This window comes from Pseudopipra pipra, chromosome 10 (assembly GCF_036250125.1).
Source record: "Pseudopipra pipra isolate bDixPip1 chromosome 10, bDixPip1.hap1, whole genome shotgun sequence".
Taxonomy (NCBI): Eukaryota; Metazoa; Chordata; class Aves; order Passeriformes; family Pipridae; genus Pseudopipra; species Pseudopipra pipra.
The window spans coordinates 965,129-982,811 of NC_087558.1; the positions used below are offsets into that span (position 1 = coordinate 965,129).

At 47.5% G+C, this 17,683-nt stretch overlaps 1 protein-coding gene across 1 annotated transcript in view; it reads right to left on the reverse strand.

Moving 5' to 3' along the window:
* The window catches only part of PLCH1 (phospholipase C eta 1), a 90,956-nt gene that overhangs the window by 6,406 nt on the left and 66,867 nt on the right, over positions 1 to 17,683 (reverse strand). The window contains exon 26 of the transcript XR_010432963.1: positions 2,406 to 2,586. The gene's annotated coding sequence lies outside the window, so the exon portion shown is untranslated. The remainder of the gene's footprint in view (positions 1 to 2,405; positions 2,587 to 17,683) is intronic.

Below are 17,683 nucleotides of genomic sequence, written 5' to 3' on the forward strand. Positions count from 1 at the left end.
TGCAGCAGGCTGGCAAAGCAGGGCTTTGTTTTACAAGTTCTACGTGAGCCATATAAATAGCTGCAGGCTAAACTGCTGTAGAGGACAGGAGGGGGACAGACCAACTCATCTTCACAGAGGGAATGCTCCAAGTAATAAAATCTTTACAGCTTTGTAATATTGGCATTAATTTTTAAATCACATTTCTTTCTTTCAGTTGAGCTTTTTCCTTACCCCTGATTTACTAGCAAATCAAAAGCCACATTTATATGCCTTGAATTGTTTTATGACTTTGCCATACACTCCTGTGACATGCAGACTAACATGGGAGAATATCAGATTTTTGCTTTCAAGAAATAGGTTTATGTGTGGAAAACTTGTCTAATGAAATGCATTTTATTACTCACACCAGTCTTAGCACTTGAAAGCTCCCTTAGAAATTGCCAGGCACTACTTCTACTCACATTCACATCATGAAAATAAATGCTGATTTATTTGATAACTATGCAACTGAAGACCTGAAAAAATCCATGTATTAAGCTACTAAATATTTAATTCCACAGACTGTTTCCCAGGGCTTGGGGTCTGCACGTCATTTCTCTTGGCAGAGGGAAGTACCACTCACTGAGTGCTGAGATACCTGCTAAAAACCAGCTGCAAATATGATGGAGGAACTGCTCTGTCGTGTCCCCCTCGACATGTGCCACAGCACTGCTGGACTGGTTCCCCACTGCTCTCTAAAAATAACGATGACAGCGTGGGGCTGCCTTTGCACAGCTCCATTCCACGGCAGCTGAGCGATGGCAGATCCAGCCTGGCTGGCACAGGATGGCTGTGGGGAGGCATCTGCCCGACACAGAGCTGACGGGCAGAGCCCAGCGGGATCTCCAGCACGGAGCTGGAGGTGACTGCAAGGTGACTGCAGCAGGAGCAGCCTGCTGAGCCCTGGCACAGCCCAGCCCAGGGCAGCACGGGGAGCCAAGCATTTGGAACTGCACATTTTTGGAGTCAGAGCAGCTCTGGAGCCACATCTGACCCAGCACCACTCACCTTCCCCTGAGCTGGGCTGACACTGAACCCCCAGAGCTGCCAGGGTCAGCCACAGGACAAGGTTCAGATATTTCAAATAAAAACTTCACCCATTTCTTCCTCTCCAGTGATTATTATTGTGGAAGGACACCCAGCTCACCACACCCCACAAATCCCCAAGCATTTATGATTTGAGAACTGGCAGCTTTCTGGAGGATGTGTGTTATGATTTATACATTACTGCAACCAGTTGGTGTGCCTTTACTGTCACAGCTGAAGGAAAATTGGCATCTTCTTCAGAATTTAAAGGCATTTAGTATGTCACTTGGATCCCAACTTCTGGACCAAGTTAAAACTCAAGTCTTACCCTGCTGCACTTCTGCTGTGAAAGGCAAAGCTTCCTTCAGAGGGTGGCTGAGGGGGGGAGGCAGCAGAGCAGGAAGCAGGAGCAACATGGGACACTCCAACAAGGATTTTACCAGGATGGACCTGGGCACAGAGATGGGAACAGCTGGATGTTGGATCACAATTTTGGTTGTTTCTTTGTTCTAGTTCCTGAAAAACAAGGGACTGAACTGCTCAGCTGGGATGTGTGTCCCAGTTCTTGGTCCAGCCCTACATTTCCAGGTTGAAAACAACTCAGAGTGAAGATGCTGCATTCCCAAACAACCCCTGGCCTGTGTGATTTCAGCTCATGTGCTGGACAAAGCCAGTCATGGGCAGAAAACATCTTTATTTGATCTTCCTGTGTCCTCTGAAAGAACATCAGCTCATGCCAGCAAGGAACACAATGGCAAAACACTAACTGGCTAAGGAAAAAAGAAGTTCATTACCATAAGTTGTGAAAGACTTTCTAAAATACCATGTTTATCTAAGATTGAACTCGTTTATTTCTTGATCTGCCCATTCCAGTTGACCACAAACACCAGATAAAATGGAGCAAGATGATTTCAATGTCCTCTTATGAACAAAAGGAAGCATTTCTTAAAAATCTTTTAGTCTACATTTTCATAAATTCATGGAATGGTTAAGGTTGGAAAAGACCTTTAAAATCATCACGTCCAACCATCAGCCCAGCACCACCAAGTATGAGAAAACTACAGCTCAGCTGGGTGTCAGCCAGCCCTGGAACCTGTGCCCTCAAGTCTCCACTGCAAACTGCACCTTCCCCACAGAAACACCCAAGATACCCTGCTCTTCTCTGCCCCTGTCAGCACTCCCTGCTCTTCAAAACCAGCAGAAGTAAGGCTGGGACAAACTTCAAGCACAGAAGAAAACAACTTGTGATAAATCAGAGCCCCACTGGGGTCAGCAGAGATGCCCCAGTGTCCCAGAGGACTCAGCCCTGTGCACACACATCTGCCAGGGGCAGAGAGCTCTGCACTCTCCACACTCACCACTCCAAGGGCCACCTGCATCCCTGTGGCCTCGGTGCCAGGCCTGGCACTGTCCTCCTCAGGGCACTGGCTCGGGCAGCCACTCAAGCCATCCTCTCCCTGCCTTCCCAGGCAGCTCTGGCATCAGCTTCCCTGATCTGTACCTCCGTGGGGATGAGCTCTCCTTTGGCAGTCCATCTACCTGAGGGAGAACATGAGAGGCATCTTTGTTCCTTTCCTTTTCTAGAGCTTATATATTCCTTTTTAAAATGAACTCTCTGGGGTTCATTTTCTCTGGGGGAAAAAAGCATTTTTAAAATGACAAATCACTTAATTCAAAAAAGCTTTGCAAGCCTTGAAAAGTCATTAAGATATTACCGAGTTTTATCTGACCAGAAATAAAGTTCTCAAAAGCATTAAAAATGGACACTTTCATGCACAGATTAAAAAATTATCTAATTTGTAACAACAGAGGCAGCTTTAGGAGCAAGATATGGCTGCAACCAGCGAGCCCTTCAGCAAAGGTGAGTGAGGGAGAGCAGCTCCTCCACTGGTGCTGCAGTTCCCTCTGGTGACAGCCAGAGCAAACTCCTGTTTCCAGGGAGCCAGGATGCTTCACAGGATGCTCTGCTGCACCAGCCCTGGGGCACGGGGTCTGTATGCACAGAGAAGGGGTGGGGTTGGTTTTCTAAAGAAGCTAAATATGCTGTATTTAAAGCATTCCACAGGAAAGGGACATGTCATGTTCCAGGGCTCTGGAAAGGCTCGTTTCTCACCCTGGGGTGTCTTTGTCCCTGTTCACATGAACCCCACAACAGTGACAGGAAATGAAGCACCTGAACCTCCCTGCCCTCAGCCTGGGGAACCTCTGGGCACTGCCAGGGACACTCCACAGTGACCCAGCCCGGGCACTTTGGCTGCTGTTCAGACCACGCAAGGAGCAATATTTACAGGCAGGAACATGGATTTTGCTGTTTGTTTGACATTAATTCTCCCTGCCTTTCTCATTTCTGTAGGCTCTTCACTGAGAATGTATTTTGCCACAAACTAAGCTCCCAGAACTGACTGGTTTTTGATTTTGGAAGCTGGTTCATGGAATGGTTTGGGTTGGAAGGGACCTTAAAGCCCACCCAGTCTCATCTCCTGCCATGGGATGGGGCACCTTCCACTATCCCAGGTTGCTCCAAGCCCAGCCTGGCCTTGGTCACTCCCAGGGAGTGCTACTGACTCCCAGACAGGTGTTGAATCACAAACCAGGAGACAGCACAGTCTGATCAGCGGGGTCCACACTCCTTAAACCCGGGCAGCACAGGCTGGGCTGTGTCCTCAGCAGGAGCCACAGACTCACCAACCCCTTCCCCCCCGTGCCAGGGCACACAGAACTCCTGGCATTTGTCACTGCTCAGCTTGGACTGAACTTTGGGCTCTCAGCAAATCACCCAACTCCTGCAGGACCTGAGGAGTGGGAACCTCTCCTGGAATCTCTCCTGCTCTGGCAGGGGTGGCTGCCAGCAGATGGCAATCCCTTCCCACAGTCCTGGGCAGCCAGGCCAGAGTCTGTCTCAGGGTCTAGAAAAAAAGTCATCTGAATGATTAAAAATAAAATAAAAAAAAATATTTCTACAATTAATTATATTCCATAATGTTTCCATAGGAGAAATTATTTTGTCCTGGATTTCTAGATGCAAACCTCTCCCCTTGGGATACAGAGCCTACAGACAGAAAACAAAGAGCCAGCTCTCCCTTCCTCTCTCTCCCACCTCAGGGATGTGTCACAGTCACAGACACCAGAAAATAATTCATAATAATCACACTGTGAGAAAAGATCAACCCTGGGAAAAGAGCACTTTCTGCAACAGCTCTGCCTTGGAAAACATTTCCATGATCCACATTTCTGTTACACCTCTTCTCTTAACCCCTCCCTGGTTTTTAGGGAGCAAGGAATAAACGACTGAACTCACCTGCATTTCCTCAAAGAATCAACGTGTTTTGCAACACACCCCAAAGGAGGTCACAAGTGAAATTTCCCCAAAATTGGTGTTATTTTTGAAGGCAGATGGGTTCATAAAATCCTCATGCAAAATATAAAAGGCCAGCAGTCATTTTTGTAAACCCTTCCTTGCACACAGAAACTCAGCACTTTAATTACATCATCTTTAAGTTAATTGCTGCAAAGTGCAGAAATTACTGGATCAGTAAAAGGCTTTCCTCAGATTCAGTTTATTCTTGGTTCATGGAAATTAATCTGAAATAAGCTATCTTTAAACCCCATAAAGAGCATGTTATCTTTTGTAAGGGCTTAAGTGCTTTAAGACTGTGCTGCAGTAACAGGGCAGGCAGCAAAGCCCCAAGGCTGGGGAAAAAAGATACCTCTGATGATTTTTATAGGGGTATAATCTCCAAAAATAGTCTTTTAATAAGTTATCTTGAAGTTTGAATTTAAAGCAAAGTCCATGGAGAGATTGCACATGGGCTGCATGGAGTGAGTGGAGGAAAACCACCCTCTGGGCTGGCTCATGGCACTGGCAGACAGCAAGAATTCCAGCTTTTCTGAGGGTGCTCAGAATTATTCATTCATTTCCACCTGAGCACCAACCTTTGCTGGTTCAGCAGGTGCTCTGAACTGCCATCAAGTCTTCCAGATTACACAATCATCAAAAATACTGAAATCAATGTGTTACACGAGCAGCTACAAACATCAGCAACCACCAGCAACACTTTGGAACATACCAAAACCCCAAAGAAGCACAAAATCCCTTCCTTCTCCTCTCCTAAGAAACTGGTGCTGCTGATCATTGATTTGAGTGCATTCTGTGAACATTACTATTATTATTATTATTATTATTATTGGATACATTCCTTCATGCAAAATGAAAATTCTAAAATCCTGAGGCTTATTTTCGTATGAGCATTCACATGGGAAGGAAATCAAGAAAACAGTTAAATTTCCAAATAGCTTTGAATTTTTCAGACACTCCCTAACTGATTTTCCCCCCCAGGAGTTATTTCTGAAAAAGCAACATGAAGTTAAACACTGTCAAATGCCAAAGGATGTTTTCTTCTAAATGAATGCTAATTAAATTAGTAGCAAAGGTAATTACATTGACTTTAAATTCTGGTTGTATTATGTGACATTCAAATGGAGACAATTAATATGCAGTGTCATGTCTTTCTGTATTGATATATTAGCATATAATTCTTAATTGTGTAAAGTTATTAAGTTAAGGATCTATAATGTTCTGATTGTCTCCTTGGAGTCTCTTTCTGCAGCTCCTGTGCCTTCAGCTGCTGCCTGTGAAGCCCCTGGTGCCAGGTCCTGCTGCCCCTGGCACATCCCACAGGTGACATTCCATCCTACAGCAACAGGGAGGGTGAGAAATCCTTCCCTGGGAGGGTGGGAGGCCCTGGCACTGCTGCCCAGAGAAGCTGTGGCTGCCCCAGCCCTGGGAGTGCCCAAGGCCAGGTTGGACACTTGGAGCAGCCTGGGCTGGTGGGAGGTGTCCCCGCCCATGGCAGGGGTGGCACTGGATGGGCTTTGAGGTCCTTCCAACCCAAGCCAGTCACTGATTCCATGAAGTTCTGGCCCAAATGCCCACATGCTGCAGCTGCAACATCTCCCTGGGGGAGAACAAGGGCAGCACAAGCCCTGACCTTCAGATTCAGCCAAATCCTGTCACACCCTCAAATGTGCCAACATGTGTGGCAGTGACAGCACAAAAAACTTGCTTCAAATAGAGTAAAATAGTCCTAAAAGCCTGTTCTTTGGCCTTTGTCCTGTGCCTGAACTGCCCAGCTGCCACCTAGAGAGAGGGGGGCCTTTGTGCCACCAGCTCATCCCAAAGCAGCCCCTCACATCATGTGGAAACAATTCCCAGCCCTCTGGCTGGACTGCAGCTCGGGCAGCAGTGGATTCCTGCCCTTCATTGTCACCTGTGGCACGAGGCCTCTTCCCTGATTTGGGGTTAGTGACTGACACTGTCTTGTGTTCCAGGCTCACACACAAGGCTTGGGGATGTACAGTCTATTTTTGGGTGACTTATTTTTAATTTGGCTTTTGTATTACACTTATTGCTGCAAAATCCCTGGACTGCATTTGCCATTGCAGTGCTGCCACCTCCCCCCCCATCACTCCAAGGGCACCAAGTTAAGTGTATATTATATATATGGATACAGGGGTCTCTAAGATCACAGCCTTGGTCTTTCTTTTGCTCTGCCCTGGACTCTGAAATGGAAGTGATGACATAAGAAAACCACCACAACTGAGACACCTAAAAATACTATCTCTATCTCCCCAAGGTAGTCAACATGCTTTAAAATGTCAATAAATGAATTTTCTCCTATTAAAATAAGAAGGTCTGGATGGTTGTCTCTGGGCTGGTCAATAACTCTGACAGCAGGAGCTGGTTTTGGAGCTCCTGACTGACTTTCATGAACTTTACAGGAGAGGCTGAGCCTTAAACCACAACCATTTCTATTCACTCTGGCAAATCATTTCTTTCCTTCCTTTTCTGGCTGGAAGGAGGAGCTCCCCCCCACCCATCTGGGTACATCCACTGAGCTCCTCACAACATCTCACCACAATATCCAACCACAGGACAACAATCTATGAGCACCCCCACCAGTGACACCTCCCAGACACAGGGAAGCAAATGATCCCCCCACCTTTAAATGCTGCACCTGTAAATGCATTTTAAAACTTAGCATGGGATAATATTAACAAATTCCCAGCATTGCATTTATCCCTTATTTAAAAGGCTTAAGATATTATACCCCCTTCTCCTTGTATAAACCAATTGAAGTTATATAATGTATGTGGATTTACTTTGCCCCAGTTCCAGCTGGCAATATATTGCTAAGCCAAGGCTGTACAACTGCAATTTGGCAGCAAACAGCTCAGGATTTCATTACACGTCAAAACTCTCAAACTGTTCCGAATATTTCAAATTAAAAAGGCAAATAGAAAACAACCCTTGTGACAGAATGATCCTATTCCATTGCCTCGCTCATGAATTTATATTGGGGGCACATTTATTGGTTCTTTTGCTGCTTTTCCACGTGTGGACGTGCAGTTTGTGGTGACAAGCCCTGGGCCAGGGCTGGGAGTGCAGGGCTCCAGGAGCAGGGGCGCCCCCAGAGCTGCTCCTGCTCTGCCCAGCCAGGGGAAAAGCTCCAGCCCAGCCCACAGCAGGGACAGGCAGCTGCAGGGGAAGGAGGAATGAGAAGAAGGGCCGTGGAGCAGGGCCCTGGGTGATGGGTGGGAGGTTTGCTGTCCCCAGGCAGGACCCTGGGGTGTGACCCAGGTCAACATGGGGCTCCCCAGGCTCACAACAAGCAGCAGAGGAATCTCTGGAGCAGAGCAGGCTCCCTTCCAGCCACCTGAGGGACACCACTGCCCCTTCAGCCTCTACCAACACCTCCTTTGAAGCACAAAGGTGTGGAACATCAGACTGCTCATTGCCCTGCAGCTCAAGGGCAGCCCTCAGGAAAGCACCAAATCCACTCATTTCCAGCCTTATCCCTCCCTGAACTCACGAGGCCAGTGTTGCCTGTGAGCTGTGTTTGTGGTGCTGCTCTGGCCAGGTTTAGTTTGCCTTATGCCATTGCACTGCTCAGCTACTTCCTGGCCTGACCTAATCCTCTCAACAGTATTTTTTTAGCATAATTAGAGCTGTTCACTAATTTGCTGCTACAGTTGATTCCAAGTTCATTGAAGGAGATACCAGAAACACAAAGAGACTCTCTGACTCTCCACTGCCAATGTGAACAAATATCAAGGAGTCTCTAATAAATCACATTAGTATTGAAATCAATCAGCATATTGGCTCTTTCGGGAAAAATAGCTTCATAATGACATAGATCTCAAACTAATTACAGATCTTCAATTATGGGACTGCCTTTCACCAAACAATGCATCCCAAAATGACACACTCATTTAGCTGATGTTTATGTTCTCGTTTGCATACCCATTAGTTTCAGTGCTTTAGGAGCCCCTGTTAATGCTGCTGACAGACAGGCAGAGGCTCATTCCCCTGGGGTGGTTCATCCCCCCTGCACAGTGCCAGGGGCACAGCACAGCTGTCACATGCCAGCTCTGTGACAGACCCAGTGTCTGATGCACAGACAGAACCACAAAGGTCACGGCCACAGGTCACTGCAGAGGGAAGGGAAATCCAGCTGGACCACTCCCAAAATGAAAGCCTTTTCTGTGTCTGGTCCATCCTCCCTCACACACAGAGTACCTTAAATACAAACCAGAGCATGTCCCAGCACAAGGAGTGACATGGAATGTAAGCTCCCAGTGTCTCTGGACTCCCCTCACTCCACCCCGTTACCTCTGGGTGCTCACACAGCCCACTGTGCACTGAGTTCAGCAACAGCAGCTGCTCCACGAAAACCAAACAAAGCCACAGCATTTCCTTCCTTATTAAAAATCTCTTTCCCAGCTTGTCTTCTGGATTTTTTAAACAGCCCATTGCTGAGTGATCCCTCTGCACACTTGGGTATCGATGCATCCTGAGCCCGGGACTGCTCCCCTGCCTCAGCTGCTTTTGGAAGGAGAAAAACAGGCATTGTGAAGCTCATCATCTCATCTTAAAAATTAATGTAAGCATATAAAGCCTAGAATGTTGTCATTCCTGGCTCAGCAGGCAGTGGAATATGTTATGGAGCACTGCATGGTCCCCCATGGGGCGGGGACAGGCGGTTTTGGGAAGGAAAGGAGACAGAGCTGAGCAGGGCACAGAGACAGATGGAGGGACAGGAAGCAGCCTGAGGAGCAGCTGTGCTTGGCCCCTGGGACAGGTTCTGTAGGAGAAGGGCTGGAGGAAGGTGGTGAGTAGGAACTGTGGCCACTTTGGATATTCTGGGGAACAGAAATGGCACCAAAGACTCATCGACACCCCTGACCCCATCCCTGACTGGTATTTTGGGGGAACAACCTGCTCCACCCACTGCCCCTGGCTTGGCAAGCTGCCCTGTAGGAAAGGAGCCAGGGCTGGCCCAAGGGGGAGTGTCAGCACCAACACACCCCTGGCCACTCCTGGGACAGCGAGAGAACAGTTCTTCACACAGCCTGTGTCCTCCCAGCAGTGATGGGACACCCAACTCCCACACTGAGGCAGGGAAACCTAGGAAATACCTCAAAGGAGCAAAAGGAAGGTTTAGTAACTCTGTGTCAGGCCACAGAGCTGAGCTGGGACCAGACTGAAGTGAGGCACAGAGCTCCCCACAGAGAAGAGACAGGGCAGCAGAGCCACGTGTCTGTGACAAACCCCACCTGGAACTGTACAACCAGCCCAACTCCAGTCCAGTATCCCAACTTACTTTTAGGTACTGCCCAAGGTTCCTTGGCTTTATAGAAACACATTCATAAACCCTCCCCTCTGCCAGTAAAATGCTTGTAAGAGTAAGGGTGGCTCAAGTCTGTCTAAACACTTGTCATTTATTAACTTGCTTTATGGCACCAGCACTACTGCTACAAGGAATTAGTCATTTATTTAGTCCTGACATTTCCTCTCCTGTCATAAAATTCAGCCTTCTGTATAATACAGAGCAAATAAAACAATTCCCCTGTAGCTACTCAGACTTGAAGTGGAACAATTCTCTGAACAAGACCATGGTTGTGTGGGCTGCAATCTTCCAGAACTGCAGCAGGACTGAGGATCGTTTCCAGATAACATCAGAAGTCCTACTGAAATCCATCCATATTCATCATATTTGTTATTTGTGTCTCCTGATACGTGACAACTCATTGCATCACAAATTAATGGATTTGCATTGCCAGAAATGCATTTCCCCCAGCACTTCTTTGCACACATGGATTGATTCCTTCTCCCTCCCAGCTGGGCCAGGATTGCTGCCACACAACGGGGCTGTAAACAATCTTTGTACATACAAGTCACACTTGCACATCCTTGGGGTTTTATGATTCAGTAAAACACATTTTGCTACAGAATCACTCAATTCCTGGCTGGCACAGGGACAGGTGCTGGACATTCCCAGTGAAGCACGGTCTGAGGAGTGAGCCAGGACAAGTTAAGATAAGGAGCAGGGATCATCCATGGTTTCTCCTTATGGGAGAGATTTTAGTGCTGTTTGACAGAATAATTTGCTCCACATCCAGGAAACATTCCCTCTTCAGTCTGCTTCCCTCCACTAAGGGATGCCCAGGACTGCCAGAGGTCAGGGCAGCTCAGCTCCCTCAGGGACTTACCCTGGACACTGGAATCACTGCACAGATCCCAGCTCTTGAGAGGAATCCTCAACCACTGCCTTCCTGCTTCACAGCCAGAATTGAAACTGAGCTCTTACTTAAAATTAAAGAAATAAACCCCAAGTATTTTTCTCTGCTGCCATATCCCAGGATTAAACACACTGCAACCCTCTAAGCAAAAGCTGAGGAAATAAATTCTCTCTGAATGTGAATGCAGGGAATCAAGGATGACAACAAAGTTGTTGGTCATCCAACAAAACTAAAGCAGGACTGTGTGAAGTACACTTAGCAAAATACTTAGCTCAAGATGAAGGAACCCTTGAGAAAGCCAGGGTTCACTGCACTGATCCAGCAGAGCTCCTGCCTTCAAACAGGACCCAACACGCTGCAATCCTGTCACAATGGGAGTAACTAACATGGGAAGTCAGAGGATACAGACTTTTCTATCCCTATCCAGCAGTTCACAGATTCAAATATATATGATATTTTCCACCTCCTCAGTTTCTGACATTTCCAGGTACAGGACCTCTTGCCTTTGTTTTACAAAGAAGAGAAGGGAGCTGCTGGACCTGCTGATTTTATTGGCACATACCCTCCACGTTCAGAGCAGGGGCTGTGGGAGAGGGGCTTTTGAGAGTTAGCCTTTGTTTCCAAATGCAGATCCATTCACGTTTATCCCACTGAATTTTAATCTGAGCACAATATTCTGCATATGCCACTCTGATTCTTTGTTCCGGTTTCCCAAAGTAAAAAGATTTGACGAGGGGCCAAAAGAGGCAGAAATGTCTGAGCGAGTTCCAGCTGCACCTCGAGAGCTCCTGCCTGGCTTTGTGAGGCTCCTGGTCTCCATGGTTACAGAAGAGTTGAAAAATAACCATCGAGTGTTACCTTAAATGCTCCCATCCAGAACGCAAAGCAAAGCTGCTCAGCTGCCGCGCTCTGACAGCCCAGCAGAGCGTGGCTCTGCTCCCTGGGCTCCAGCCCTCCCTGCACTGCCTGCTGCTGGACACTCCCCACTTGCTCTGGGCAGCCCAGGGTGCAGATCACACCCCCAGCAGCAGGGGCAGCCCCCAGGGCACCCCAGGCACCCCAAACCCAGCCCAGCCTCACCCCTGCTCTGCTTGGGGGGAAGAGAAAAGCCCAGGCAAGTCACACCTCCCCCAGGGGCAAAAAGCACCTGAGGGAGCGGCTGGAAAGCTCCAGTCAAGTCCTGTGTCAAACCTGGGGGCTGAGAGCTGCTCATTAGGCTGAGCACACAGAAGGTACAACACATGCCTGCAAAGCTGAAGCCACCCCACAGCTCGCTCCAGGATACAGCACATTTTGTTTTCATTTGAAAGGGCAAAGAACAAAGTCTCTGATTCAAAATAAAATAAAAAAACTCCAACCAAATAACAAAACCCAAAACCCAAATCCCCAACCATTTCAGAGGCCTCAGTTCTGCCCCACCCTGCTCAGTGTCCCAGCTGTCCTGGAGCAGCGGGAGCTGGGATGGATCCCAGGCAGGAAGGGGCACCCACCATGGAATGGACTGACCCTGCACACCTGGTTTGACACAAAGCTCATCTCTACCACCACATATTCAGCCTCTCTTTGGCTCCTTCTGCCTGCACCCGGGGTGTGAATACGAGCAGGAAACACGTGTCACCCAGGGTGGAGGGCACTGACACAGACATCTCCTGCCAGGCCCCACCTGTGCCACCCAGCACAGCTCACTCAGGTTCTGGCTCCTGAAGGTGCTGAATGCCTTGGCAGGTCAGCTGTGTGTTCCTACCAGCAACCCCCCGCTGATCACAGTGCATCTTGACAGTGTAATAAATTCACCAGTGCAGAGTGACATGTGCCAGGGCTGCCACGTGGGCAGCCCAGTGCCAAAAAACCCCAAACCTTTTAGCAACTGGACGTGGCAGTCAGTGCTCTGGGCTGGTGACAAGGTGGGGATCGGTCACAGGTTGAGTTGGATGATCTTGGAGGTCTTTTCCAACCTATGGAGAGATTTACAACTTTTGCCAAACCAAACTTTTCTGTGTAATTCTGGGCAGATCAGGAGCTGAAGAGCTGCCTTTGTCAGGGGGGTCAGATTCACATCAGACAGGCAGCCCTGGGCTCCCTCAGCTTCTGAGGGTCCCCATCCATTCTGGATTGCTGTTGGCAAGGTCTCCAACGATCTCTCTTTCGTTTTTTTCCTCATTTCTTTAAGGTTAAGAAAAAGCAGCTGCCAGTGCATTCAGTGGCTGGCGAGCCAAGCCCTGTCAGCCCGTCTGCCTCGCTGTGAAATATTAGTAAACACATGCTTGTGGTAACACGGCCAAGCTTAACAAGATCTTCACTTATTATCCTGTCATTTTTGGTGGGAGGATATGGCACTGCTGTCAGATCCATCTGCTCAATGCACAGCCCATGCATAGAAATCACCTCGTCTCACACATGGGGAAGGGTTTTGGAGAAATCTGAAGCTGAGAGTGAAGGATGAATAGAAGATCTGTTCATAACAAGAGAGAACTCAATTTAGATAATTGACTGTCTGAGAGCAGCCAGGGTTTGTTCTGGTGTGGAGGGGATGAAAATCTTGTCTCTCTGGCCCAACACAAACAAGATTTGTTGTGGTCTGCACAGATCAAAAGTTCTCCCCAGCTGGGATCATCAGAGGGATACAGGGAGGAGGCAGAAGAGCACTGCTGGGAAATGCCCTGGAAGGAAAGCCTGTAAGAAGGGATCAATTTAAACATTTTCTTTTTATCAAAAATTGACAAATTAACGTGATCACTTGCCATAAAAATCACTGCTGGTGTAGCTGGAATAACTTCCTTGGAAGGAGTGGTATGGAAAAACTAACAAAAACTAGAGAAACTTCAAGGGATAAATATATATCCCTATTAATACTCCATTGTTGTTTATCCTGTTACATCTAAGAGGTTGAAGGAAAGTTGCTGGGCAAGAGAACAGTTGACTGAATGGTCTCCTCAACAAAAGCAGAAGGTTTACATTCTATTCTGCTAGGGGGTAAAAACTGGGAGCTGGTAAAGGGGTTATGTTCCTGTTCCTTCTGCAGAGCAGAGGTCTCTGCAAAATCCAAACTGGAGATCATGTTTCAGTCCTCATCGATCAATCAGTAATGGTTTGACTAATTCTAAAACCATTTCAATACAAAATGACCATAAACCCACTCAGCAACAGCAGCCTCTGCCCTGAGTGAGCCTGGCAAGGCTTCCCTGGAGCAGCTCCCCAGAACTGCCATCACTGCCCACAGTTCTGCCACTTGAAAACAAATGAAAATACATTTGGTGTGTACGACCAACAACTCAGAATTTTGGCCTAATTTATATTCTTACACAGCTCCAACCAACTGCTCAGAGTTACCCCTTTTCAAGCCCCCTTTCAGAGCAGCACTCAGCTGCTGCTGTACGAGTTCCTCCTGCTGAGCCTTTGGCACCTCTGTCACGTGCAGCAGAAGGTGCTGCCAAACCCATGGCAGAGAGGAGCCATTTCATCTGGCTCTGGACCCAATCCCTCTGCACCATTCCCAGCAAAGACCTACAGCAGAGCAGGGCCTGCTTCCCCCTGGCCTAAGGATGGATGAACCCGAATTACTGGTGAAAGAATCATGTCTTTTGAGTAAAAAAAAGGGCTTTTCAGCAAAGAAACCAAAGAGCCAACTTTTGGACGTGTGTGGATCAGCCCTTTTCCCTTGGCTCCTGCTGTCACATCCAGCAGCATTCCTGCTGCAGGGCTGGCTCAGTGCCTGGCATGGACACTGAGCATGGAGACCAGAGGCAAAGGAGGCTGCTGAGGATTTATCTTTCCAATTAAAAACTATATTGATTAGTAAATCTTGGTTTATCTCATGGAAGCACACACTGGCTTCAGGGAAACACGGAAAGGTGAAGTCTCACACTGTTTGGATGGGGAAGGTTCCCACTGCAAGAACAGCCTCGTGGCTCCGGTGTTCCCACAACTCCAGGCAGCAGCTTGAACTCTCAATTAGCTTTAAAGAGCACCCAATTAAGAACACTCACCTTCCACACCCCATGCAGGCAGCCAGAGCCTGGAGCCAACACACATCCAGGTGGGCTCAACCTCTGCCCACCCACAGATCAACCCAGAAGCTCCTCAGGATGATCTTCCAGGATTAGGAATCAGAATCATTACAGAACCTCAGAACGGTTTGAGTTGGAAGGGACCTCAAAGCCCATCCAGTCCCATCCCTGCCATGGGCAGGGACACCTTCCACTAGCCCAGGTTGCTCCAAGCCCTGTCCAACCTGGCCTTGGACACTCCAGGGATGGGGCAGCCACAGCTGCTCTGGGCAACCTGTGCCAGGGCCTCCCCACCCTCCCAGCCGAGAATTCCTTCCCAATATCCCGTCTAACCCTGTTCTCTGGCAGTTTGAAGCCATTCCCCCTTGTCCTGTCACTCCATCTTTCCTGTAGCCCCTTCAGGCACTGCAAGGCCACAATTCCATCACCCCAAACTTCTCTTCTTCAGGCTGAACAATCCCAGCTCTCCCAGCCTTTGCTCACAGAAGTGCTTCAGCCTTGCAGCTGATTAATGCAAAAGCCTAATTTTATGCAAATGATATGCACAATGAGGGGCTCACTCAAGCTAGAGGAGAAAGGTGAGGGTGCAGTTAAATACCACTGCTATTTATTTAAATTAATTCAAGCAGCACATGCACCCTCACCTTAAGAAAGTCAGGCATATTCTAAATATTTAACATCTTACTCCCAAGACAAAATAAATACAAAAATATTAATGATCACCTTCCTTATTCGGCATCACCTCTCTTTGAAAATCAGATACAGAAAAGTACATGAAACGTGAAACACGTTTTAAATCAAACTCCCACCTCTGGTACCTTTGGAACAGCTTTAGATGGACCAACTCTGGGCAAGCAGACAAGAAACAGACCCCACCCCAGCACACATCTAAAGAAACTCCATTGACTTCACTGGTTACACCCGAAATCTGCACGAACTTAACCCAAATTTGGCACTCAGTTGTGTTCCCTCCTTCTGCTGAACTCTGCACTACAAGAGGATCCTCTCAGATGAAACTAAATTTTCATTTTACTGAAAAAATACTAGTAGTGCTGGCAATAACAAAGTCAAACTAACACAACTTGCAGCACTCTGCAACTCTTAGATTCTGTTCTCCCAGCAGTGTTCATTTGCAGAACTTCAATGAATTTACAAGTATCACTTTAGACAAATATATCTTTAACTGAATTAAGATTTTGACTATAAATGTTTATGATGTGAAGCACTAAATTAAAGAATCCACTTTAAAAAGCCTGTAAGTTAAATGAGTGCTTGGAAACTAAGCATGAATTAATCATCTGCTTCCAGACATCTGTCTCCCTTAAGAATGTGCTTCCTTAAGACTATAACTCCTTAAAATGGGATCACACAAATACTGTCTGACTCCACTGACAAATTTGTCTATATCCAGATGTACCTTAATTAACCATCCATCTAATGCCATTACAGAACATCACATGGACTGGGAACAACAGAGCTCCAGGGGAATCACTGTCACACAAAGGCTGTGGAGTGGATCTAATGCAGGGCTCTGTCCCCAGGACTGCTCCTAACGGGGAAACAACAAACCCCAGCCCCACTGCAGGAATGTTTTATCCAGCTTGGGGGGTTTCTCCTGACACCTTCTGCTCTCTCGTGAGTGGGACCAGCAAGGTGCCCCTGGTGGCACAACCTCAAGGATGTCACACCCCTCTTCCCTGGGTACAGAGGTGTCCCCAGACCCCTGTGCTGAGCCAGACCCAAAGTTTTGGACTGTTGGACACCAGAGTTCCCCCCCTTGGTGTCATTTTGTACATGGCTTGTTCCCTGCATGTTGGGATTAGATCATGGAATCCCTCAGTTTGGAAAAGACCTCCCTGGTTTGAACATGAAGGAACTATTGTCATAGAGTCTGAAGTGGAAGCTCACGTTGCTTTTAAATGCACACACCAGGAAAAATGGGATTTCTGTTTATTTGCAAGTGCTCAGCCATGCAGCCAGAGGGAATTCAGGCCATTCAGAGTCTCCAACTCCCTTTTCACCATTCCTTTCCCCTGTGTCTTCACTGCACACACACACATGGAACCAAAGCACAGGGGCAGGCAGGGGATCCGTGGGACTCACCTGCAGAGAGGCTTGTGGAGCTCCTCAGGTACAAGCCCTCCAGAGACTAAATTCACACACTAAAGATGACATTTCCACTGCCCTGGCTTTCTACACACACAAAATTCCACCTCAACCAGGCCAGCCAGGCTCTGCTCATTTTCATTTCTTTCTGTCTCAGAAGCAGCATCAAAATCTTATCAAAACAAATCCAAACGAGTATCAGTCCAAGAACAAAACCAACCCAACATGCTTGGGAGGGAACTCTGGGCTGTTCTTTCATTTTATAACCTCATCTCATTTAAGAAGAGAATGGGAAGCTCACAAAGGAAGCCCTCTGAGCAAAGCACCAGAACCTGGGCTCCTCTGCCAGGAGTGAGGAATGTGGAATGGATCCCCAATACCAGGAGTAGTTGGTATCACTGTTAAAAGCAGGGGCAGTAGGTATTCCAGTAAGCAATCATATAAAGGTAATCAGAGACTCTTACAGCTCTTGAATTAAAAAATATGTCATTTCTTTAAAATAATATTCCAATCTCAGTTTTGCTGCTATTACCTCTTCTCTGCAGATTCTTGAACAGCTCAATTTATGCCTTCTTTCATAAATTAGCAAAGCAATCTAGGCCTGCTAACCCAGGCTGTGAGCCACCAGCCTTTACCAGGCAAAAATAACTGCTCGTTCTGCTGTGGTGCAGACTCTGCACCAAAACAGCCCCAAACCCATCCTAGATGGATTTTCAACAAGCTGCAGCCTTGTTCATACACAATTTAATTAATCTGGGGAAAGGACTAAGAAACAAATGGCCCTATAAATGTCTGAAGTGCAGGCTGCTGGTCTGTTCCCCCCATGTGTCTGAACTCCTGGCTCTGTGCAGTGCTCCTGGTGATCTGTGGCCCAGATGTTCACGGGGGCTTAAGGACCGAGTTCAGAAAGTGCTTCATTTCTGACTCCAGTGTCCCCCCAGGTT